This window comes from Mauremys mutica, unplaced genomic scaffold (assembly GCF_020497125.1).
Source record: "Mauremys mutica isolate MM-2020 ecotype Southern unplaced genomic scaffold, ASM2049712v1 Super-Scaffold_2380, whole genome shotgun sequence".
Classification (NCBI taxonomy): domain Eukaryota; kingdom Metazoa; phylum Chordata; order Testudines; family Geoemydidae; genus Mauremys; species Mauremys mutica.
Window position 1 is genome coordinate 958,492 of NW_025423354.1, and position 25,917 is coordinate 984,408.

The 25,917-nt window shown below is 46.0% G+C and overlaps 1 pseudogene; it reads left to right on the top strand.

Moving 5' to 3' along the window:
- The first annotated feature begins 1,095 nt into the window (after positions 1–1,095).
- LOC123361483 overlaps positions 1,096–25,917 on the top strand; it is a 43,167-nt pseudogene continuing 18,345 nt past the window's right edge.

A 25,917-nucleotide genomic window follows, 5' to 3' on the forward strand; every position in this document is an offset into this window, starting at 1 on the left:
CCTTCTCAGGTGCAGATTCCTGCATAAGTGCAAGGGCCTGCGAGGACGTAGCTGGAGAAAGAGGCTGAAGTACACAAAGGGGGAATATTTCAGTGGGAGCCAGAGACCTGGAAAGGGCTGCTTGCCCGGCGGCAGTATCCGCCAGGGCATTTCCTCGCGTAACATCATCGCAGGGTTTCCGGTGGGCCAAACATTTTACTACAGCAATAGAGGAAGGGAGTTGGAGGGCAGACAAAAGGGCCAAGACATAAGGGCCATTACAAATAGGTGAACCGCTAGAGGTAAGAAAATGATTGAGTGTCTCCCTGGGTAACATGGCTCGCAGGAGCTGATCCATGTCAGCCCAGGACGGATCATAACACTGCACAACCATTTTTAATTGTTCCTGAAATTTCTCTGGATCTTCCCGAATTTTAGGAAATTTGTCAATCAAATTATATAAATCAACTGGTGACCAAGGAGCATGTACAGTTACCAACCGTCCATCTCCAGGTAATTGCCTTAAAGGCAACAGTAAACTCCTTGTCTGAGGGTTAGACAACTCCTCATATCGGTCCCCCGTTTTATCCTGACCCTTCCTTACAAGTGTTCTATATCGGGTACGGAAGGCCGGGGGTGAGGTAGGTGATTTCACAAAGGTTTTTAATAATTCAAAGGCATCTGATAGACACCTTACTGGATCGTCAGTAGAATCACAGTCAGTTGCAGCTTGTGCAATCGCCTCTTCGACATGCTGAGATAACTCTGCAAGTCGTTGCTGAAGCACTGGGGAAACCTGCATGGATTCTGAGTTCCCTGAGGAACTCAACTTCCGATTCAGAACCTGACCCTCCCGGAGTCGAAGGAAACTGGGTAGTAGTAGATGTGTAAGAAGGGGGTTCAGAGCAGACAGGGGCCTCCCTTGAGGGACCTACTGAGTCGTCCCCTTCCTCATCCGAGGCTGGGGCTTGGTGGACCACTGTCTGCACTCCAGGAACAGATCAATCACATCGGGAGATGGGCTGATGGGGTTAAACAAGAAGCTGCCGCCTTCCTAATAGGGCGAACAGGAAAAAGGGATGATTTCGGGCCAGCACTTGGCTGGTCCGTAGGGCCATGCGTAAGGCTCAATTTTTCCTGTGTCTCTCTAAGCGTTTGTTTACATTTCTCCTGAGAATCCTTTAGCCCCCTAACCTGAGACTCTTGACGCCATTTTCCCATTTCATCATACCACAAAAAATACGCATCAAACTGTCCCTGAGGTACGGCGTTGGCAAGAAGGGCTCCCCTTAGGTGCACAATTCTGTCAAGGTTGAAACTTCCCTCCAGGGGAAACTGCAGTTTCAGATCATCCCTAGTGTACCAATTCCATCTCTCTAAATATTTACACGTCGACGATCCATAATGCACATACATATAAGCAGCAGGCGTGCCTTTAGGTGGGACCGGAATGTCTTTTGACTCTCCGGACCCCATTCTCACCCCAGCTCTTACTCTCACTCAAGCCAAATCACACAAGGAACGCTTATTAGGACTGCCCCGGTTCTATCACCAGTGGCCCACGACCTGCCCATGGCAGGTACACAAGGGAGCAGGTTCCGAGGCTCGGGATACCGCCTCTGCTAAACCTACAGGGCGAGCGGGTAAGGGGCGGGGCGGGCTAACAGAAAAGCCCGTGGCCCCCGCATGTCTCTCCTCAGCCCTGAGCACCAGCCTTCAAGCCAACGGTGCTGCAGCAGCTTCCGAGCTGACGGTGTGGTTTCCCTGGGGCTTCCCTTCTCTCCAAGAAGGGAAGGGAGCTTATAGCTCCGGGGGGAAAACAAAGGGACCCTGCGGCCTTTCGGTGAAGGCAGTGCTCAAAGAGCAGTCACAGGATCATGGGGACGTGGAGAGGGAAAAGGGTAACGGGACGGGGAATGTACATGCACCTCGACTGGTTAGCCACTTACCAAGGCCTGCCAGTCGGGGAAGCTTCTACAGTCTCTCTTCAAGCAGGGTTGTGGGGCTTGCTTTCGAGACACTCCCGGTCACGAGCTTTCGCTTCGCAGGAGGTTCGGTGCGTCTTCCCACAACCAACATTCACACACATACAGGCACGTTCCTGGCACAGTCACCAGGGCGAATACTGCTCTGGTCCCTCCTGACCTGGCGGCTCCGGGACCCCCGAACCCCTAAAAAGGCGATCAGTTCCCTCGGACGAAAAGGAGTGCGGGTCCGAGGCTTGAGCTTGCCGGCACCACCAAACGACTCGGGACCCGTTACCACACCGGGAATTACACGGGTCAAAACAACCTCAGAAAAAGGCGTCCGGCCTGCCTGGTGTTAAAAGTTCAGATCCAGCTTGTGACTTACCCCAAGCCGGAGCCTACGGATCAGTCCTCCTCCAGACCCCTCTAGAGATTTCAAAAGGTCTCTTCCCTTCCAACCCCTGGGCCCATCTGAGAGGTAACTGCCCGCGGTCCTCCGATCCAGGGATGTCATCTGTGGATCCCGGACGAGCCCCCAAAATGTTGTGGGGAAAAAAAAAAAATCGACCACACCTTTGAATTTTTGGATCAGATGGTCGGAGGCACTTTTACTTAAGTACAAGCATGCATGCAGGGAGAGAGGTAGCGTATTCCCCCGTAAGGGTTAAGCCCCCCTCTGCCTGTTACAGATTTTTACCAAGCTTATAAAGGTTAAAACCGCAAATTAGCATTTACTTAAAATTCCCTTATTTGGGAGTAGCAATTGTAACATTAGCAAGCTACTTCAGTTTTCTTCCATATATGGTGTTTCCTTTCATTGTTTCTGGGCAGTTTTTGTTGGTGGTCTGCCAGTCTGAAGACCCTTTCTTTGGGGTTACATTATGCAGGCTAAAATTCATAAAGCAATCTAAAAACAAGCTGAGCACTCTTTTCTTATTTCCTTTTTTCGGTTCCTCATTTTCCCTGAATGCCCTCTGTACAGATAAACATATTAAAAGCAAAAATGCAAACCTTGGCTTTATATATCGCAGTTGTCTAGACTATAGGCCTTTGGGCCTAACACAGTAAAAGCTATAAGCAAATAATAACCTAGGCTGGACAGGTGGGGCAAATTTTCCCCATCAGTGGATAGAAAACTGGCTAGATGGTCAGGCTCAATGGGTAGTGATCAATGGTTCCATGTCTAGTTGGCAGCCGGTATCAAGTGGAGTGCCCCAAGGGTCGGTGCTGGGGCCAGTTTTGTTCAATATCTTCATTAACGATCTGGAGGATGGTGTGGACTGCACCCTTAGCAAGTTTGCAGATGACACTAAACTGGGAGGAGTGGTTGATACGCTGGAGGGTAGGGATAGGCTACAGAGGGACCTAGACAAATTAGAGGATTGGGCCAAAAGAAATATGATGAGGTTCAACAAGGACAAGTGCAGAGTCCTGCACTTAGGACGGAAGAATCCCATGCACTGCTACAGACTAGGGACCGAATGGCTGGGCAGCAGTTCTGCAGAAAAGGACCTAGGGGTTACGGTGGACGCTGAATATGAGTCAACAGTGTGCCCTTGTTGCCAAGAAGGCTAATGGCATTTTGGGTTGTATAAGTAGGGGTATTCCCAGCAGATCGAGGGATGTGATCATTCCCCTCTACTCAGCACTGGTGAGGCCTCATTTGGAGTACTGTGTCCAGTTTTGGGCCCCACACTACAAGAAGGATGTGGATAAATTGGAGAGAGTCCAGCGGAGGGCAACAAAAATGATTAGGGGGCTGGAGCACATGACTTCTGAGGAGAGGCTGAGGGAACTGGGATTGTTTAGCCTGCTGAAGAGAGGAATGAGGGGGGATTTGATAGCTGCTTTCAACTACCTGAAAGGGGGTTCCAAGGTGGATGGATCTAGACTGTTCTCAGTGGTAGAAGATGACAGAACGAGGAGTAATGGTCTCAAGTTGCAGTGGGGGAGGTTTAGGTTGGACATTAGGAAAAACTTTTTCACTAGTAGGGTGGTGAAGAACTGGAATAGGTTGCCTAGGGAGGTGGTGGAATCTTCTTCCTTAGAGGTTTTTAAGGTCAGGTTTGACAAAGCCCTGGCTGGGATGATTTAGTTGGGTTTAGTCCTGCTTTGAGCAGGGGGTTGGACTAGATGACCTCCTCAGGTCCAACCCTGAGATTCTATGATTCTAAGTGGGCAGATGGGGCCCAGACAAAGGGGGACCTGGTTAAACTGCTGGTACTGGAGCAACTGTATGAGTGGTGCCCATCCGACCTGAAGCTGTGGTTGAGGGACCAAAAGACAGAGAACCCGCGACATGCAGGGCGGCTGGCTGATGAGTTTGTGAAGAGCCGGTCGGGAGGTGGCAGGGAGGAGCCCCAAAGGAACAGGCCCGCCGTGATGCAGAGAGAGAGTCATCCTGGGACCTCCCAAAGGGGGAATAGGGAGAACCCCCTCCCAAGGGGAACGCCCAGTGTCAGAGACAACCGACCGGTTCGAGGGGACCAACGGGACATGAGCTGCTATTAATGTGGCCAGAGGGGCCACATACAGTCCCAGTGCCCCAGGCTCAAGGACAGACCGAGCAGACCGACCCCACACCGGGTTAACTTGGTAGAGACCCAGTCGGATGAGGGGCAGCGTTCGCAGGAAAGCTGGGCTGGCCGCATACCACCTGCAAAGGAGGGAGGAGGGCCCCAGGTCAGCTCCTCTGGGCGGCTGGATGCTCCAGGCTCTGAGTTTTTGGTTTACCGGGTGGGCCCGGGGCTGCCCCTCCGGAGAGAGTGCCTTGTTTCCCTGGAGGTAGATGGGAGGAAGGTCACTGGGTACTGGGACACGAGCACTGAAGTGACACTGGCCCGGCCCGAGGTGGTGGCCCCAGATCGGATGGTGCCCAACACCTACCTGACCCTGAGGAGTGTGAGCGGGACCCCATTCAAGGTGCCCGTGGCGAGGGTACACCTGAAGTGGGGGGCCAAGGAGGGCCCCAAGGACGTGGGGGTATACCCACATTTGCCCATGGAGGTGTTAATGGGGGGGGGGACCTGGAGGTCTGGCCAAGCAATGCCCGGGGTGCCATGGTCGTGACCCATAGTCAGAGTCGGCGCAGGGCACTGCGACCTGACAATGGGGAAGGTACTCTGCACGAGGTGCAGGACCCTAACCTGGTGGGGAGGGAACGCCCAGGGACACGGCTCAGAGAGGCTGCGGCCTCAGACCCAGCCAGCGGGAGAGAGCAGGTCCCCATCCCTGTCCCAGCTGCTGAGTTCCAGGCCGAGTTGCAGAATGATCCCTCCTTGGGAAGCCCAGGGACCGGGCTGACCTCAGTGCGGTACAGACCATGAGGAGAGGTTACAAGGAGAGGTTCCTGTGGGAGAAGGGGTTCCTGTACCGAGAATGGGCTCCCCCCGGGGAAGTGGAGTCATGGGGGATCAGGAGCAGCTGGTGGTTCCCCAGAAGTTGGGTCGCCACAAGCTCCTGTATCTGGCCCATGACATCCCTCTCGCAGGGCACCAGGGAATCCGACGCACCAGGCAGAGGCTGCTACAGAACTTTTACTGGCCTAGGGTCTTTACCCATGTCTGACACGATTGTCAATCCTATGACCCCTCCCAGAGGGTGGGGAAGGCCCAGGACAAGGGGAAAGCGGCTTTGAGGCCTTTGCCCATCCTAGAAGAACCTTTCCAGGTGGCGGCCATGGACATAGTGGGACCTCTCAGCAAGACGACCCATTCGGGGAAGAAATACATTCTGGTGGTGGTAGATTTTGCCACTCGCTACCCCAAGGCGGTGACCTTGTCCTCTATCGAAGCAGACACCGTGGCAGATGCGCTGCTGACCATTTTCAGCCGGGTGGGGTTCCCCAAGGAAGTCTTAACGGACCAGGGGTCTAACTTAATGTCAACCGTGCTCCGGTGCTTGTGGGAGAAGTGTGGGGTCTGGCAGAACTGGGCCTCAGCGTATCACCCCCAGACCAATGGGCTGGTGGAAAGGTTCAACAGGATGCTAAAGATGATGCTAAAAACATTTATGAACCAGCACCCACAGGACTGGGACAAGTATTTACCTCACCTGCTGTTCGTGTACAGGGAGGTACCCCAGGAATCTACTGGGTTTTCGCCTTTCGAACTGTTATATGGAAGGCGGGTAAGGGGGCCCCTGGACCTGATGAGAGACGAATGGGAGGGGAAGGGTGCTCCCGATGGCGAGTCAGTGGTGGAGTATGCCCTGACCTTCCGGGAAAGACTTGCCGAGCTCATGGGCCTGGCCAGGGAGAATCTGGCCCGAGCCCAGAGGAAGCAGGTGGTCTGGTACGACCGCATGGCGCAGGCCCACGCCTTTGCCACCGGGGATCAAGTGATGGTTCTCATCCCTGTGAGGAAAAACAAACTCCAGGCTGCCTGGGAAGGGCCCTTCAAGGTTGTCAAGCAACTAAATGAGGTAAACTATGTGGTGGAGCTGTCAAACCGGGCACACCACCACCGGGTGTACCACGTGAATATGATGAAGCCATACTATGACAGGGGGAATGTGGTGTTGGCCATGTGTGGACACTGGGAGGAGCAGGGAGATGAGGCGATTCCCCTCTCTGATCAGTTTTCTTTTTGATAAAGAGATTGCACTACAGTACTTTTTATTACAAATATTTACACTGTAAAATATAACTATATATAGTGAGCACTGGACACTTCGTATTCTGTGTTGTAATTGAAATCAATATATTTGAAAATGTAGAAAAACATCAAAAAATAATAAAATTTAAATTGGTATTCTATTCTTTAGTGGTGTGATTAAAACAGATTAATCATGATTTTTTTTAAGTTAATTGTGTACGTTAACTGTGATTGACAGCCCTAGATTTGAATTTTTCTGTCCCATGCAGGACAAGCTGGAATATCCGTGTGCAAGGAAAGAGCCTGGGGGGAATTGTGCTATGAAATTATTTCCTGTTCTGACATGTCCCCAGTTGCCTTTTTTGCCCTAACAGGCTGCAGCGCAACATCCATGTTTTGCTCCAGCTCATTCCGTCCTTCCAGGGGCCAGGGAAGGGAAATGGCTGCAGTGGAGCCAGTTGAGGGAGGGACTATCAGGGAGTTGCTGGCGGGTTCCTGTGGCGGGGAGAAAGGGCAGTAAATACATAGGGGGTGGGAACTTCCAGGAAGGTTGGTCTGTGTGGGAGAGGGCAGGAAATCCCCAGGGTGTGGAAAGGGTGGGGGACAGGGAGTGACAAACCTGCTGGGATTTGTTTACTGTGAAGCTCCAGCATTTCTCAAGTGTGGCCACCAGGGGTTTTTATTGTGGCCACAGCCTCCCGGGCTGTAATTGAGGGGGAGTCAGAGGCAGCAAAGCAGCGGCTCGTCCCTGGGGCTGCCTGCAGGGGCTGGTCCCTACCCCCTTCTGGAGTCATAAACACTGCAGGAGCCGGTAACCAGCCAGAGTTCCCCTCCTCCCCACGTGCGGTGGGGCTCAGGCTTCTGCTCTGGGATGGTGGGCGGCAGGCTCAGTCAAGATACATCGAACGTAGGCTGGGTGGGGAGAAGTCTATGTAACTCATGCTGTTTCTTGTCCAACCACTGCACACACATGGTATAACCCTACCCTGAGCTGATTCCTGACTTTTGCGCTCAATACAGGAAAACAAGAATTGAGAGAGAAGCTGTGCAGGGAAGTCTTCCTCAACTTGCACTCCACTCCCCAAGGGCCTTTCGGGCTCTTCTATGGACTTCAGGTTCCATTTGATTGCCAAGAATTATGGTCTTATTAATTAGCCATCTCCTAATGCAAGGATGCTATATGTCAGACTAAAGATCCATTTTCCAAAAGAGCTGAGAAACAGAACTAAAGCTGAGCATGAGGTGTTACATTTACATGAGCATCCAGAATCTGACTGTGCCCTGGCAAGTTCAGTGCTTCCGAAAGAAATCAGAAAATAAGGAGCTCGTCAGGTCCCCCTGCTAGCACCCAGATCTAGTCAATCTGCCGGGAAATAAGGAAAAGGTGATGAATAAAGAAGTCAGGAAATAAGGAAATGAAGGTTTGTCGAACAGGTTTCTGTCCAATTTACCATCTTCTCAGCTACCGATCAAAGTTAAAGACCTAAAGTCAACCTATCGGCATAAGTACAGATGGTTGGATGGAAGTTAAAAGGAGCTGCTGTGGCAAGTGTTAGGAGCCTGCAAGCAGCATGCAGATCGTTTAAAAACACTGCAATTAGAGGCTGCGACAAAGTTCCTCCTCTACCTTGGTGGGTCCTGCGCTTATTGGCAGATTTGCTCACCTCAGTGATCTTCCCCTCTTGTGGAACCCACAGTCTGAGTCAACTCCTCCTGTGTCTGATCAGGAGTTGGGAGGTTTGGGGGAACCCAGGCCTGCCCTCTACTCTGGGTTCCAGCCCAGGGCCCTGTGGATTGCACCTGTCTATAGTGCCTCCTGTAACAGCTGCATGACAGCTACAACTCCCTGGGCTACTTCCCCATGGCCTCCTTCAAACACCTTCTTTATCCTCACCACGGGACCTTCCTCCTGGTGTCTGATAACGCTTGTACTCCTTAGTCCTCCAGCAGCTACACCCTCTCTCTCAGCTCCTTGCACCTCTTGCTCCCAGCTCCTCACACGCACACCACAAACTGGAGTGAGCTCCTTTTTAAACCCAGGTGCCCTGACTAGCCCTGCCTTGATTGGCTGCAGGTGTCTAATCAGCCTGTCTGCCTTAATTGGTTCTAGCAGGTTTGTGATTATTCTAGTGCAGCCCCTGCTCTGGTCACTCAGGGAACAGAAAACTACTTATCCAGTGACCAGTATATTTGCCCTCTACCAGACTCCTGTACCCCACTGGTCTGGGTCTGTCACAAGGCTCAGATGAAACGTAGGCCCTAAATCAGAAATGACAATAGGAGGACCAGCAGAACGCCACTCTAGGTAAACGGCGGCGTAATGGAAGCTGTTAGAGGCAAAAAGTCATTCTTCAAAATTTGGAAATCAGATCCTAGTGAGGATAATAGGAAGGTGCACAAACTCTGGCCTGTTAAGTCTCAAAGTCTAACAAGTCGGGCCAAGAAAGAATCTGAGAAGCAATGTGCTAAACATACAAAAACTAAGCATAATGAAGGACATAAATCCACACCGTGTAGAGGTCAAGCATAGGAGTTTATTACACACAGCGCTGGCAAAGTGTCACCTTGCTTATTAGGCTCAGAGACACTGTCAGTCAATTGATTACAATAGAATATATAGATTTTCCATGGGTGGGGGAAAGTGACGGGGTAGGCAGTGCCACATTTAACATTCCTGGGGGTTAAAGCAAAGAAACAGTGAAAGTACATGGCAATAAAGATTGTCCCTTTTATGTCTTAAGGCAGGCATTGGTCCCTGGGAAGAGAGGTGGAAGGATGCCATATCTTATACTGACATGTGCCAACTTCTCATAAACTCAAGATTGGATCTGTGGGAAGAACGTTCCCTACAGAAGAGACTGACACAATAGGAACAGGGATCCTTTGTTCAATCTGAACCATTAGATGAAACAATTATTCAGTTCTTGCTTCAACATCTGGCATTTCTACTGACCAAGCATATCTTAGCAAAGGCCATTATCTTGTTTCCCCCAGCTTTCTCTTAGCTAATCGCTATTTGCTAGGCCTCTGGTCTCTTGAGCAAACTCTGGACTTTGGGTCTAGAAAAGAGCTGGCACAATCCATAGACCAAGTTGTTATATAAAATGCACATGGATTTTAACCCTTCACATAAGAATGTTTTTAAGTACATCAGCAGGCAGCCTGCCAAAGAGGTGGTGTGGCCACTAGCTGACAAAGGAGCATTCTAGGAAGACAAGGCCATTGCAGAGAAGATCTGTGAACTCTGTGCAGTGGTCTTCACTGCAGAGGACAGGAGGGAGAGTCCCACCTCAGAGATGTCCTTATTGGGTGACAAATCTGAAGTACCGTCCAAGTATAAGAGGTTTAAGAACAAATTGTTCAGTTAAACAGGAAGAAAGTCAGCAGGACCAGGTGGCGTTCAACCATGAGTTCTGAGTTCTCTCAGAATTTGAGTTCTCTCAGAACAACTAGCCGTAGTATGCAAGCTACCACTGAAGCAAGCCTCTGTTGCAGATGACTGGTAGGTAGCTAATGTAATGCCAATTTTTAAAATGGGCGCCAGGGGCGACCCTGGTAATTGCAGGTCACTGAGCCTAACTTCAGCAATGGGCAAATTGGTAGAAACTAGAGTAAAGAATGATCAGACACCCAGATGAACAGGCTGTGTTAGGAAAGGGTGAACACAGCTTTTGTAAAGGGAACTTGTACCTCACCAATCTTCTAGAATTCTTTGAGGATCTCAACAAGCATGTGGATAAGGATGATTCAGTCAATGTAGCGAACTGTGATTTTCGGAAAGCCTTTGACAGGGTCTCTCACCAAAGGCTCTAAAGAAAACTAAGTGGTTATGGGATAAGAACAAAAGAATGGCCATATTGGATCAGACCAAAAGTCCATTTGGCCAATATCCTGTCTTCTGACAGCGGCCATTGTCAGGTGCTCCAGAGGGAATGAACAGAGCAGGAAATCAAGTGATCCATCCCATTGCCCATTCCCAGCTTCTGGTACACAGAGGCTCACTAGGGACACCACTGGCTAAGAGCTATTGAAGGACCTATCCTCCATGAATTTATCTAGTTCTTTCTTGAACCCTGTTATAGTCTTGACCTTCACAACATCCTCTGGCAAGGAGTTCCACAGGCTGTGTGAAGAATACTTCCTTTTCTTTGTTTTAAACCTGCTGACTATTAATTTCATTTGGTGACCCCTAGATCTTGTGTTGTGAAAAGGACTAAATAACACTTCCTTATTTACTTTCTCCACACCGGTCATGATTGTATAGACCTCTATCTTATCTCCTTTGGTCGTCTCTTTTCCAAGCTAAAAAGTCCCGATCTTATTAATCTAATTAATTATTCTCCTTAACTTCTGAGGGTAGGATAAGAAGTAGTGGGCTTACATTGCAGCTAGGGCAGTTTAGGTTGGACATTAGGAAAAAAAACCTTCCTAACTCTCAGGGTGGATAAGCACTGGAATAGAGGGAGGTTGTGGAATCTCTATCATTGGACATTTTTAAGAGCAGGTTAGACAAACGCCTCTCAGGGATGGTCTAGATAATACTTAGTCCTGCCATGAGTGCAGGGGACTGGACTAGATGACCTTTTGAGGTCCCTTCCAGTCTTACAATTCTATGATTCTAATGATAGTTTTGCAATTTGACTTGTTCTACAGGTATTAGGTTCATTCACAACTTCTCTCAATTCCATGATATTTATCAACATTAAATGACTTGAGCATGATTCACTCACTCTACTACTGATTGTGGGACTTGAGACAAATCACCGTCTCTATCTCAGTTACCCTATCTGTGAAACGGGGATAACAGAGGTGATGCAATAGTTAGTGATTATTTCAAAGGGCTTGAACCACAAATAGCACTGGTATTATGGGGCAAAATTCTCTAGTTCATTCTAGAAGTAAAAAGGGCCCAGAAAGCAGACATAGGTAGTCTGCTAAGGATTCCTTTGGCACGGGGGAGAATTCTCCTGATGGTCCCAGCACAGCAAGTTTCTACATCACCCTCCGCTTCTCACACAAGCACACACACTCCAGACCTGGGTGCAGCACAAGGGACATTTTGGGGTGGCAGAAGCAGGCTACTGTCTAGGTATCCTCAACTGGCACAGTCCCCGGGGGACCACTGCCAGCTACCACAACTTACATCCACAAGTCTGCCCTAAGAATCACAGAGTGGGACCAAGCTCCCTGATGGGCCTACCTCATGCTCCATTGTGTCAAGCAGAAACTCAGTGCAGCAGCCAGCATTTGATATCTTACACTCTGCAGACATACTTGGAATTATTTTTCTTCCAACCAATGCAAAGGAAACACTTTCATGCAAATGTTCTAAACTAAAAAACCTGAAACGTTAATGTTCAATATTAACCAATATCTATGTTCACTGTCACTTTATTTGGCTGCAATGTTTTTTAAGTTCTCCGTTCAGAAGCATATTAAATGGAACACTGGGAACTGCTTTTAAACAGTTCAGGAACACTGTTAAACACCTACTCAGACCTACCTATTGCATGGAGCTTTCGTTATTTAAGCCCCACCATCCAGTGGTAATATGTATTCATGCTGTGTATTTCCAAGCTATTGCTTCCATATTACTTTCCAGGAGAACATGATCATGGAAAACTGAATGTTTCCACTTTTTAAAATGCAGATGTTTGGAGCTAGGGTTTTTGCCTATTGTACATCACAAGTGAGAGATGTACATCTTCTTCAGATAATCAAGAAGGGTAAATTTAGTAAATTACTTAAAGCTAATTGAACAAATGCATTTGAAATCTCATTTTTCTACCTTGGAAGTTGCCCAACTTAACTGACTCCTATTTGTTTTATGGGAAGTAAAGTACACCGCTACCTCAATATAACGCCACCTGATATAATACAAATTTGGATATAATGTGGTAAAGCAGTGCTGGCGGGGGGGGGGGGGGGGCTGCACACTCTGGTGGATCAAAGCAAGTTCAATATAACATGGTTTCACCTATAATATGGTAAGATTTTTTGGCTCCCAAGAACAGCGTTCTATCGAGGTAGAGGTGTATTAAGATTTCTAGTTTGAATATTGCTACAAAAGTATCGAGTTTACTTAAGAGATTTTATATTTCACTGATACTATCACCAAATAATCTCCTGCTGCTAAATAAAACCAAGAGTGATTTATTTGGAGTCATTATATAGTTTCACAGTAAATGCAAATCATGTATTTAGGTGAGCACTCATTACATTGCATTAGTTAAATACATATTTTGGGGTATGCACTCTTTTGGAAATGCTGCTGTTTTAAACCTTAAAAGCTCTGATATGTTCCATATGAAAAAAATTCAATTTTTAACAGAGCTAAAGGTCACTGGATTAATGTTTATGCACTAAAATAAATAAATTCATACATGCTTTATTTGTATTAAATGCATTTTTGGAAGTGGGCTGGTGGTGTACTTGGGGTGCATGGAAAGTGGGAGGGAGGGGTTCTTTCAAAAAACTAGCTGTATGTAGTCTTCAAAGCTTTTAGCTACGTTTCTACACAGAGCAATATTTTACATCAGTGCTACTTTTGAAATCTAACATGCATGGTTATAATATTAAAACCCTAATGCATCATGACCAACATTATTCTAATAAAGATACTTAGAACATAGGTGGCACTTCGGAGGTAAAAAAGTTTGGAACTGATGTTTCTACAAAGTTTCACAGATTGTTACTCCCTGAATACTTCTACCTGCACAGTACAATGGCTTTGTGACAGTAATCCAATGAGATACAATATTAAACATCAAGGAAGACTAGATACCTCAAGTAGAGATTTTACAATAAAAGCAACCAGTGCATGACAACAATATCTTAATAGAAGTTACTTCATCATTTCTCTATCCTTCCAAGTTAAATTATAAGGGCACATACCACTGTGGTTTCCTTACACTAGATTTCTCATGTAACTAAGGTCAAAAAGTGGGACAACCAACTGAAGCAGCTTTTAATGACTAGTATTTTTTCTACTAGAGATCAGAGTTGATTAAGCAAAGAGGAAAGGTTCCCAAGATACTATGAGAAAGGCACAAAGATGAAGGGCAAAACTGCTCACTTTACTCACATGATTGTCCAAAGGTGATCAATGGGACTACTCATGCAAGTAAAGTGAGCAGTATTAGGCCTAAATTGTGCTCCCATAAGCATGAGCCTTTTGGCTCCATGCTACTTAGTCCCCTAAAGCTTCCCACCTATCTTTACAGGCTCAAAAGTTGTATATTTTGTTAGAAAATCTAGTTTGGTCAAAAGGCAGTCTGAAACAAATAGGAGAGATCAGATGGAGCATAGTGCCTTAGAGTGGAAGAGAAAAACAAAGCAATGTCCCATCAATATTATGCTTTTGGAAGGTGCATTTCCGGTAATCCCATAAGGATACCTACTCACCAAAAGTATTTGACTATGTAATAAACAAGAGAGTGAAGTTGCTGGGAGAGTCAACTGACCATCAAAAAGTCCTGTTGTTGGGGTAACTGGATAAGTGAGGAATTCTCATTAACTTAGAGTGGGCTCTTGCAGTAAGCTAAAAGCTTAACAGCAGCAAAATAGGACAGTGGGGAAGAGTCTCTTGCTGTAGCAGAAATACTCATAGGAAGCCAGTTTTAAAAGAGATGGGGGGGATGAACATATTTCCAAAGGGTTTCATTATAAAAATATTTGTTAAGAGATAGGTAAGATGCTTTCAGGGTATCTCCATCATCACAATGAAGTGACATTATTGAAATCTTGATTTCTTGTTAGTGTAAATGGTCACATCAGACCACATTGTACACTGACATCCCAAGTAATGCCACTGCAGCCTGCACTTTACAGAGTTTTTCCCTTAGGGTGGCAGATTCCACCTGCTTATACTTTCTAATCCCATCCCTGAAAATTTATCCCACTTTTCAATTTGGTCTGAAATAGCAGCAGATAAATAAACAAACCAAAACGGTCATTTTTATGATTTTTCACCAAATCCTCATATTTGGGGAGCACTGAAACCAATTTCTGCTTTGTGTCTATCCTTCCTTAAAATCTTGGGGAGGAAGCTCCTTCTTCAGATCACTGAAAGTGAGATTTTAAAGTCACAGAAGTACACTGAATTACACTGTATTTTGATGAATAATCTGTTTTCAGACTGATGGGCTTACTCTGATTTATATCAGAGAGGCATTTAGCCCCATGTTTTTCAACTTACCACCACCTTAGTGTCAATCATGTAGTAATGTCATTAGTGGAGACTGATATAATACTATGTACTGTAAATATGTGCATTTTAGAAGGTTACTGAAAGCCCAGCCTGGGACCTAAAATCTGTAATAAATCAACCGCCAAAGTATCTCATAACCCACTAACCTGAATCCTGAAAACTGTACTGGGACTGTGACCTCTGTTATACAAGATAAAATCCTAGTTTCCTGCAACACACACACACACGAGTGTGGAGTTTAAAGCAAGATTAAGATTAAATTGGTGTGGTTATATTGGATTGCTGCTATTCTCTAGTTATGTTTGGAAATCAGTTATATTTTTAGTTCATATCAAAGGCACTTAAAGATTCCCTATCCATGGGCTCTTGACATTTAAATCCAAATAAAAAATACTCAATTCTCATTTAATACCAGAATAATTTCTGTCACTTATGTACTGTACTTCTAAATGTTATACCAATATAATAAAAACCAGCAGGAACTTATTAAGAGGGATAAGGCAAAGATGCCACACTTATTGTAAATACCATAACAAAACAAAAGACAACAGTAAACAATGGTGTTTTACTACTTATTTCTATTACTACTTATTCCACAGACACACAGGACACACACACATTCACAGAATCATTCATTCAGGTTCTGTATAGATGTTATAGTTACCAGCCTAGATGTTGCTCATGCCAAGTTACTGGCCAGGTATCTTGGTCATGAGGATGGAGCCGAGTCTGTGTCAGATGCATCTGATGCTCCTGCAGGCTGGCAGCAGAACCATAGACTCAAAGGCCTCAGTCTTCAGAGTCCAGTTTTATAGGAATTTATTCCTGTGTCAGTTCATGAGAGTTGCTTCATTTTGCTGTTGCTAAATCAATCAGCAGGTGGCTGGCTCCATGTTGTCAGATGCTTGTTTTTCCTTCCTTTGAGGGGGTGGGGGTCATCTGGTTGATCCCACTTGACACCTTCTTCAGTGGACACTGAATTCTTCAGGCTGGTAACTCCCATTCATTCATTATTTAAACTAGGCACGCATTCACATACATTCTCTATCTTAATCACATCTATTTCACTGTCTCTTTACCTTTTGTTACCAATTTATGTGAGACTCCCTGTCTTTTAACAAGCAAAGATAAAGTGAGATGAAAACTTACAGAGAGTGGGGGTCTCTATCTATACACTATAACAGCTACTGTTTTGGCTTACTTAGAGATAAGTAATGTATAACAAGTTTTATACAAAGTATCTCTTTGAGCAGGCTTTACACAGACAGCTGGTGGCTTGCAGGTTAGAGGCCAAGTGTTAGGAATCACAAATTTACTTCTAACATAAACCTTAAGTTATAAAGTATCAATTAACAATAAATCAATAAATCGTTTCTCATATAAACCATGTTTAATATAAACCTTCTTTAATATCCCTACATATATAACTTTGATTTTTGAGTTACTAGCTTTTATGGATCCAGGTTCAGATATAGTGTTCTCAACCACACACTAGAGGGGATTTTGGGGGGGGGGGGTGTTTTGGTAAATTTCCCTTAGAGGGAGGAACTTTTCTGTGTTTGACATCAGTAGTTTTCAATTTAGTGCTGTTTACAAGCATTTCATTCACTGCCACTCCATCCCCCAAAAGCCCTTGTATTCCATTTCTTTAACCCCGCAAAATCCAAAGGCCTATAAGAGAACAGATATTTGAGGAGGATCACAAGTTTGACACAGAAACTGGTTTGATGAAAACTAGTTATTAGGCAATCATTTATTAGTTTCAAAAGCACCTCTATCTGTCCTTTGTTAGTACAAGTCTAGCTCTGCCCTAGGCAGGTAGGACATAGAAACAGGGAAATCACAATGTGTTTCATCAAAACAAGCAATCTGAGAATCACTGAGTAACTCAGTAATGTGGTTATATTTAAGGATCCAAAAAGGTTTTTATTGAAACCTTAATATTTAGTATCAGAGGGGTAGCCGTGTTAGTCTGGATCTGTAAAAGCAACAAAGAATCCTGTGGCACCTTATAGACTAACAGACGTTTTGCAGCATGAGCTTTCGTGGGTGAATACCCACTTCTTCAGATGCAAGACATCTTGCATCTGAAGAAGTGGGTATTCACCCACGAAAGCTCATGCTGCAAAACGTCTGTTAGTCTATAAGGTGCCACAGGATTCTTTGTTCCTTAATATTTAGGAGATTAGTATTCTGCAACACTTGGTCCAAAATTCAGTAGAGTCAGCACAAGAACTGTCTGAAATGCTTTGGATTCTTATATTTTGACCTACCATCCCAAATTTCCTTTAATTCAGAGATGAGGTGGACTGGTTTTAGCACATTTACCAGTGGACAGGTGTTCCCATTCAAAAGCCATCTCAACTGCCCCCCTTGTTCGCAGATTCATATATGCCAAGATCTGAATCGACATGGAACCTGAACTATGCTCTCACCCCTGGAAGCTGTTCTTACTGGTCAAGATTGAGGCACAACAACATTACAGTATTTAGCGTTTAGTGCTCAGAAATGTTTACAGCCTTCTCTAGTTTAGCTCACAACACCCATATGAAATAGATGTTATTCCCATTTAATGATAGTGTAAGATCACATGCTTCACCAAATGCCACAGAGGACATTAGAACCAGGATTAGAATTCTATTCCCAGTCTGTTTTTTTCAGTTAGGGACAAGTTTTATGCAGCATTTCACATAGCAATGAGACTACAGACTCTCAAACAAATGATTGCAGCATATTGCTTTCATTTGAAAGACTGGTCTCTTCACAAAGCTAAAGTACAATGTAGATAGCAGAATGAACATTTCAGCCATGAAATGCCACTTAGATGTACATGTAAGTAGTCATCCATTGAGATATACCAGTTCATTACTGCCTTGCACAGAACTGAAGTGCCTGTAGCTGACTGTTCTTTTAAGCACTCAGTACAGTAACTCCTCACTTAACGTTGCAGTTATGGTCCTAAAAAATGCGACTAAATGAAATGTTAAGCGAATCTAATTTCCCCATACGAATTAATGTAAATGAGGGGGTTAGGTTCCAGGGAAATTTTCTCTCACACACACAAAGTTTTAAACAAACAAGTTAACACTGGTACACAGTGATGATGATTGTGAAGCTTTGTTGAAGTGGAGGAGTCAGAGAGTGGGCTATTTCCCTTACCACTAAATGATGAACTAGCAATTGGCTGAGCCCTCAAGGGTTAACTCTCACTCTGCAAGGCAGCAGGAACAGAGAGACGTATGCACATTTCCCTCAAGTACACTGCCTTGTTAATTAGATCAGCTTGCTGAGACTCCATCCTTGCAACTCTGAGCATTTCATAGACTGTCAGGGTTGGAAGGGACCTCAGGAAGTCATCTATAGTCCAAGATCCCCAGCTAAATCCCCAAATGGCCCCCTCAGGGGTTGAACTCACAACCCTGGGTTTAGCAGGCCAATGCTCAAACCACTGAGCTATCCTGAGCCCTGCTCTATGGAAGATGGTGTAAGTGGGGTACACCCTGACAGCCCCCCTCTTCCTTCCCTCCCCCCGACACAGCAAGCAGGAGTCTCGGGGAGCAGTTCCAAGGCAGAGGGCAGGAGCAGCACATGGCAGTGGGGGGGAGGGACACTGCTGAACTGCAGGCAGCTGCTGCACAGGGAACTTAGGGGAGCTAATAGGGGGCTGCTGGTCCACCCTGGTTCCAAGCCCCCACCAGCTAGCTGCAAGGGGCTGCTCTTCCTGCAAGCAGCAGACAAAGCAGGTGGCTGCCAAACGACATTAGAAGGGAGCATTACACAACTTTAAACAAGCATGTTCCCTAACTGATCAGCAATGTAACAACGAAACAACGTTAACCGGGACGACTTTAAGTGAGGAGTTACTGTACACCTGAACTGATGTTAAAAGTCTGACATATCAATTAGCAAATGAAATACACAAAAAAAAAAAGGTACTGTCAGGTCAAATTATGCTCCAAACTGGGATTTTGTAAAAATATTTTACAAAAACCAAGACTAGTAGAAATACAAATTTTTTAATTCCCATAGAAAATATTTAAAAAAATTCCCCTGCTGTATGCATGAAACAAACATGCTATTGTATGAGAAATTTAAGTTGATAAGATAATACTTAGAGGGAAAAGTGTGAAACTGACCTATTTTCATTGTAAAAGAAGAGAAATGTAGAAAGTATTAAAAACTAATAACAAAGGGTAAATTAGATTTAATTAGTTTAAATAGTCCACGGTATTATTTGTAATACAGGTAAGTAAATATTCAGTCAACTCTCATTAAATATTTAAAACAATAAGAAGAGGCAAGCAACTGTCTTCACAGGAATTTATGTCATAAAAGCCTTGTTTGTGCTAATGATTCCCTTTATGATCATGATTCAAGATTACAAATTGTTTACATCAATGCTGTCCTTGACCAATCCAGCACAAATGAATAAAGTGGAAAGTAAATATTGTCTTCCATATGGTATTATCATAAGGAAAACAGATTTGGAATTGTTGCACTTCAGTATAACACCATTATTCAGGGCCGGTCCACACTAATACTGTAAATCGATCTAAGTTACGCACGCTAGTTCCAGGGTGGATAAAAATCAATGATTTAAAGAAAAGCAATTTTTAAAGTTATTTCTTTTTTCTTTAAATTGGATTTTTTTGATAAAAGGTTTTTTCCCCCTCAAAAAGCATATCTAAATATAGTTTTAATTAAGATCATTATGGCTCAAAGATCTCTCATCATAGAATAAGGATTGTAAATTCTATAGTATGAGACAATATATTCATGTAATGTTTAAGAAAAGGTTTGTAAATGAGTTCCAATAGTTCATGGATTAGGAACTCAATCTTATGTGGTTCCAGGGGCTTCTGTACAGATTATTTAGGTTAATCTTTCTATCTACCCAATGGGACTCAGTGCTCAGTCAAGAAGATACCATCAGAGATGCTTAGTTTTGCAGTTCTCAAACTGTGGAATTTGTGTCTCCAGAGATAACATGCTTGTTATTTAAAAACATTTTTGCTGTTAAAGAAATAACTATATAGGAGGTGAGAAATAACAGACCTCAACCCTACTGTCCCTCTGCAAAGTCAATCCCTTACCCCTCTCTAAAAGTGCAAAGTTTCAAAAAGCTCAATGAATAGAAGATTGTTGGGGACGGAATAGATCTCGACAAGGAGAAGAAGTCTGGACATAAATGTGAGAAGGGAGGGACAGGCAGTAGAAACAAAAGTTAAACTGTTTGAGCAGCATGTTCCAAAAGTCTTGAGGTCTTTCTGAGTGTAGCCTTTATTGATTTAAGAACTACCATACCATTCTCTCACTAGAAGGGAAACCTTATAATGGCAGCAAGCCATAAAAGAGAGCCAGTTTGGGAATAAGAATTATTCAAGAAATATATGTTTGCTAATGACGTTTTAAAGAAAGTCATACCAGTGAACTGGTGGAAGTCACTTAAGCACTTCAGACTGTTGAAAATATTCTTTGTACACTGGCAGAAGAAGCTACTGCTGTTAAAGTGAGATTATTACTTCTTCTTTTGGACAAATTCATTCCAAATTGAGAAATTGTTTGGGACCTGAAAAAGCAGGAAAGCTTGTTTTTCTCTTCCAGATTATGAACAAACAGGAAAATGAATGTGAAGATGACTGAGTCAGCTACAGAATCCAGTATTTTAAGTTTTAAGCTGATGAGGCTGACAGTCAATTTAACTATTTTAGTTAAAACAATTTAATAAAAACAAACCTGATTTAAAAAAACTAGAATGTTTAACTAAATTCAAATATTCATATGCTTGTTTTGTTAAAATTATAGGTTTGCTGTTGAAGAAAAAAATCCAGAATACCTAATGTTGTTTTAGTTAAATAACACAATTTAAATGTCTGTCTGGTGATGCTCTCCTCCTGATACAGCATGGGAAGAAAATCCTCCAAATGTTATGATTAACCTGTTGAATTGGAGATAGTTCACCTCCCAGTAACTTCATAAATATCTGCTTCAATTACTAAACGTCTGTTAGTCTATAAGGTGCCACAGGATTCTTTGCTGCAATTACTAAACAATCATTCATTTTCTGATGTAGCTGTAAAAGTAATCTGAAAAGTTTTCAAAATAAATCACTTAAAAATATATAGTGTGTATCTTCTAAAAATGAAACCTTCATCTATTTCTGAGTTGTGAAGATTATTATTAAGGTTATAACAACCAACAAAAATGCACTTTTATGTAGAACTCCATGATTAAATCGAGTCTTCCAATCAAATCCACCCTGGCTAGTTCAGTTACATAAATTACATAACTGAAGTCCATGTAATGTGGTGCGGTGTAGACACTGCTGTAAATCAACTTATATTGACTGGAGACACTCTCCTGACAACAGGAGAGCACTCTCCCATCAATTTAGCATGTCTTCAGCAGACCCACTAAAATCAACACCACTGCATTGATCCCAGCAATGCAAATTTAGCTGGTAATGTAGACAGCCTCATTTATCAGCTAAGAAAGGTAGTAAATCCATCTACAGAAATATCTACAATTACAATCCAGTCTGCACCTCTTAGTCCCTCCTACAGCTTTAACTACCGATATATTGAAAATTTAAGAGAACATCAGACAGTGTGCTTCCTGAATACAGTCAAAGAATACTAGTCAGTCACACAACTTCCCAAGCTTCTGGTGAAGGGGAAAAAATTAGGCCTCACAGTAGCAGATGCTTAAGGAGCAGGAAATATTAAATATTACCAAGGTTTTATTAAACAAAAACCCCACGTGACCTTTGTGCATATTTGCAGTAAGGATCTAAAAACTGGGCTTTAAATTAGAAAGATTGTTGAATCTGTATGCCCCCCTTCCACCACCCAAACATACATGACCCAAAAAGGAAGCAGGGCACAGATGCCAACTTTTCAGAGGGTACTTGACCCCTGGTTCTGCCCCAGACCCTGCCCCTCCCCCACCCCACCTTTTACTGCCCCTGGTCCACCCAGCCCTGCCACTTCCCACCCAGTTCTGCCCCCTCCACCAAGTGCACTGCAACCTCACTTCTCCCCCAGCCTCCTGCAGGCTGCCAAACAGCTAATTGCAGTGGGTGGGAGGCATGGGAAGGAGGGGGAGGTGCTGATCTATGGGGTCTGCTGGTAGGTGGGAAGCAGGGTGACCAGATGTCCCGATTTTATAGGGACAGTCCTGATACTCAGGGCTCTCTTATATGGGCAACTATTACCCCCGACCCCCTGTCCCAGTTGTTCATACTTGCTGTCTGGTCACTCTAGTGGGAAGTGCTGTGGGGGTGGGTGGGAGGTGACAAGAGGGCTGCTGGTAGTTGCTCAGCACCCACCATTTTTTCCCCCATGTGGATGGCTCCAGCCCCAGAGCACCCACAGAATCGGTGCCTATTAAGCAGGGCTTGACTATATCTATTTTAATTCTTGCAAGTGGCCTCATAGGACCTGAGGTCCCACCCCTTGGAAAAAAGGTAAAATCTACCCTAACCTCCCCCTTAAATTGCATAATTTGGCTGGTTAGTTTGCCCCATATCTCACTCTCCCCTTTATAGTAACACCACATTTGGGCACTGCCTTTTCCTCTTTCAACATCTATACTCAAAGGTTTCAGAGAGGGAAAAAAAAGCATATTTACAAATCTGCAACAGGTAAAGAGAACCCAGCCATGTAAGACAAGGTACTTCAGGAATGTCTAACTCAGGCAAGGACGATACCATCTCCAACTCCCACATCTTGCCCAGTTGCCCAGCAAGTGTTTTCTCTTGCCTACCACCCACAGTAGTTTGGGAAAAATAAAGATCTGTGCACACATCAGGGTGGGAGTGGGTTGTGTTTTAGGCTGCCACAATTCCCAGGGGACTCAAATGAAGCAGCATCAGTCATTAAAGCGCTGTGTCATATAGGTGCAACCTCCTATACATACACAAAGGTCATCCCCACCTGAATTCCAGACAGGGTATGGCAGTGGTTCTCAAACGTTTGTTCTGGTGACCCCTTTCACATAGCAAGCCTCTGAGTGTGACCTCCCCCGTTATAAATTAAAAACACTTGTTTTATTTATATATATTTAACACCATCATAAATGCTGAAGGCAAAGCAGAGTTTGGGGTGGAGGCTGACCGCTCGCGTACCCCCATGTAATAACCTCACAACCCCTTCAGGGGTCCCACCCCCCAGTTTGAGAACCCCTGGGGTATGGTATCAAAGGGCCCCATTCCAAAGCATAGGGACAGCCCCAAACACACATGGGGGGGGGGGGAAATTTCCAGCCAATGACTTCTCCAAAGGTGCCTGTGTTATACAGGAGAGCAGACCAGATGATCGCAATGGTCCCGTCTGGCGCTAGACTCTAAGAAACTCTGAATCTTCCGAAGCAGACCCTTTCTTACAGCCCCCCTTCAACTCCAGCTGGCTGGGCAGGGCGCCCCACCTCACTCCCACACACAGGCTGCCCCATACTCCTTCCGGCCAGCAACGCCCCCCACGGTGAGGAAGGCCCGTACCCCAGAGCACAGCTGGGGCCCCTTCCCCCGGGGCACTCTGCAGGCAGGGAAAGCCGCCTCCCCTGAGGGAAGGGGGGACCCCCTCCTGCGGGCAGCCAATGAGCGGCGCTGGCGGGCTCAGGAACTCCGCATGAGAGGGAGCAGGAGCAAGAGACCCCCCCACACACACACTGGAGAGGGAGCCTGGGCCAGCCTCGGCAAGGGGGGGGGGTCCCCCTAACCCCCGCGGGGAGAAGCCGCTGGATCCGGAGCTCCCAGCCCCTGGGGACTGCCAGGGTCCCGGATCCCAGGGAAGCCCCGGCTCCCATGGGCGGGGGGGGGGGGGCAGTCCTGACCCGCCCCTTACCTGGGGCTGACACCCAGCTCCTTCCCCGCCCCGCGGAGCTCCCTTGCATTAGGGTTCGGCCGCGTGCGGCCCCCTCCCTTCGCAGCCGCTCTGCCCAGTGCGTGGGGGCGGGCCGCTTCCGGGTTACCTGGCGCCCTCTGGTCAAGCGCAATGCAGCTGCTAGAAAGAGGGGGGTGTTTGTCGTTACACCTGCCTCCCGCACTCCAGAGCTGCTTAACGGGGGAGCGCCCTGCGCATCAAAAATAAGGGGAGAGAACCCAGGAGTCCTGGCTCCCTGCGCCCCCCATCACACCCCCTTTCTTTCCCGGGGGGGGGGGGGGAACGCAGGAGTCCTGGCTCCCAACCCCCCCATCACACCCCCTTTCTTTCCCAGAGGAGTCGCAGAACCCAGGAGTCCTGGCTCCCAGCCCCCTGCTCTAACCCACCAGCCCCCTCCCAGAGCTGAGAGAGAACTCAGGAGTTCTGGCTCCCAGCCCCACCCCCATAAGACCCCCTTTCTTTCCCAGAACCAGGGACAGAACCCAGGAGTCCTGTCCTGGCACCAGACGGGGGGGGGGCAGGAGAAGAACCCAGGAGTCCTGGCCCCCAGCTGTAGGTCCCTGGTGTCTTACCAAATGCTGAGCCCGCCCCGTCGGGGGGGGGCCGGCGCTAGGTCAGTCGGTCTCTCTGTCCGGCTCTGACTCCCTCCCCCGCGGAGCCCGGGCTGGGACGGACACACCCCGCCCTAGGATCCAGTCCAACCCCCCCCCGCTGGGTTCAGTCTATGGCCGTTCACTGGGGAGCAGGGATCTCAGGGGCGGGCTCCAGTCACACCCCAGTGCCCCGGCCCCTCCGGGCACCTACGAAAGTGGGGAGCCTCCCCCCTGTGAAGGTTAATAGCCCATTCATAGTTTACAAACAGCCAGTACCTGCAACTACCATATCACGAGAGTTCGCCAGACCCCCTCCAAGCAGCTGCAGGGACTGTTGGCGTGGGGTTCTCACAGGCAGCCACTCACCTATCCAACCAGCACCCAGATGTTAGGGAAGCTTATTCCTTCACTCTGGTCCTTCTCGCATGAACAGAGAGCAGCAATACCCAAAGTCCAAAGGTGCAAACAATTCGATGTTTATTGGGGATGAACTTCCAGCAAGTTTAAATTCAAGTTCCTTTTTCTTATTTTCTTTGCTCCTAATTTATATAGTAATATTTTCAGCTATACCTTAACCAATCATTCGACTCAAATTTACCTAACCAATCCTAACGTATTGTAACATGATTACCTAACCAATTATATCCCACCACCTTAATTAGGTTACACCCAGCAAAATTAATTATACAGCAGACAGAAACAATCACAGAACCAGACAGAGACCATGCAAATAAACATACAAAACAATACAGAAGTGAGGATTTCACAACTACATCTATATAGACATAAGGGTTCTGCAGCTGTGTCTATTGATATGCGAGTTCTTACCAGACAGAAAACTATCAAACTAAATTTCTAGGTTCATCCCTTTCTCTAGAGGTGATAGATCGAATCACCTTCCTAACAGCCCCAAATTGCCTTATTTTAATATGACTAGTTTGGAATGTGAGGATGTGACCACACGTTTCCCAGTATAAGAATACACCTACATTCTTAAAGTACAGGCCTTTGCAGACAGGCCTGAATATCTATATCCTAACAGCCCCCAGCCCCACAGCACAGCGCCCCCTACCGAGCCCCCAGCCCCTCCCCACAGCACAGCGTACCCTGCAGCAGCCAGACCTTATGGGAGTGGCCAGAGCCTTTGTGGCTATCGAGGAGGAGGGGTTCTTTGGGAAAGCCAGGAGAGCCTGCAGCGCCCAGCAGGCAATGGGCTTCTTTAGCCAGCAAAAGATGAACTTTTATCATGGCTTCCCAGCGAACGTGGATTATGCCAGCATGGAGACAGAAGATGGGAACTTAGGGGAGCTAATAGGGGGCTGCTGGTCCACCCTGGTTCCAAGCCCCCACCAGCTAGCTGCAAGGGGCTGCTCTTCCTGCAAGCAGCAGACAAAGCAGGTGGCTGCCAAACGACATTAGAAGGGAGCATTACACAACTTTAAACAAGCATGTTCCCTAACTGATCAGCAATGTAACAACGAAACAACGTTAACCGGGACGACTTTAAGTGAGGAGTTACTGTACACCTGAACTGATGTTAAAAGTCTGACATATCAATTAGCAAATGAAATACACAAAAAAAAAGGTACTGTCAGGTCAAATTATGCTCCAAACTGGGCCGTTCACTGGGGAGCTGGGCCAGTGCAGGATTGCTCCCTACTGTTTCTTCTCCAATTCTAGTTTTAAGTGACT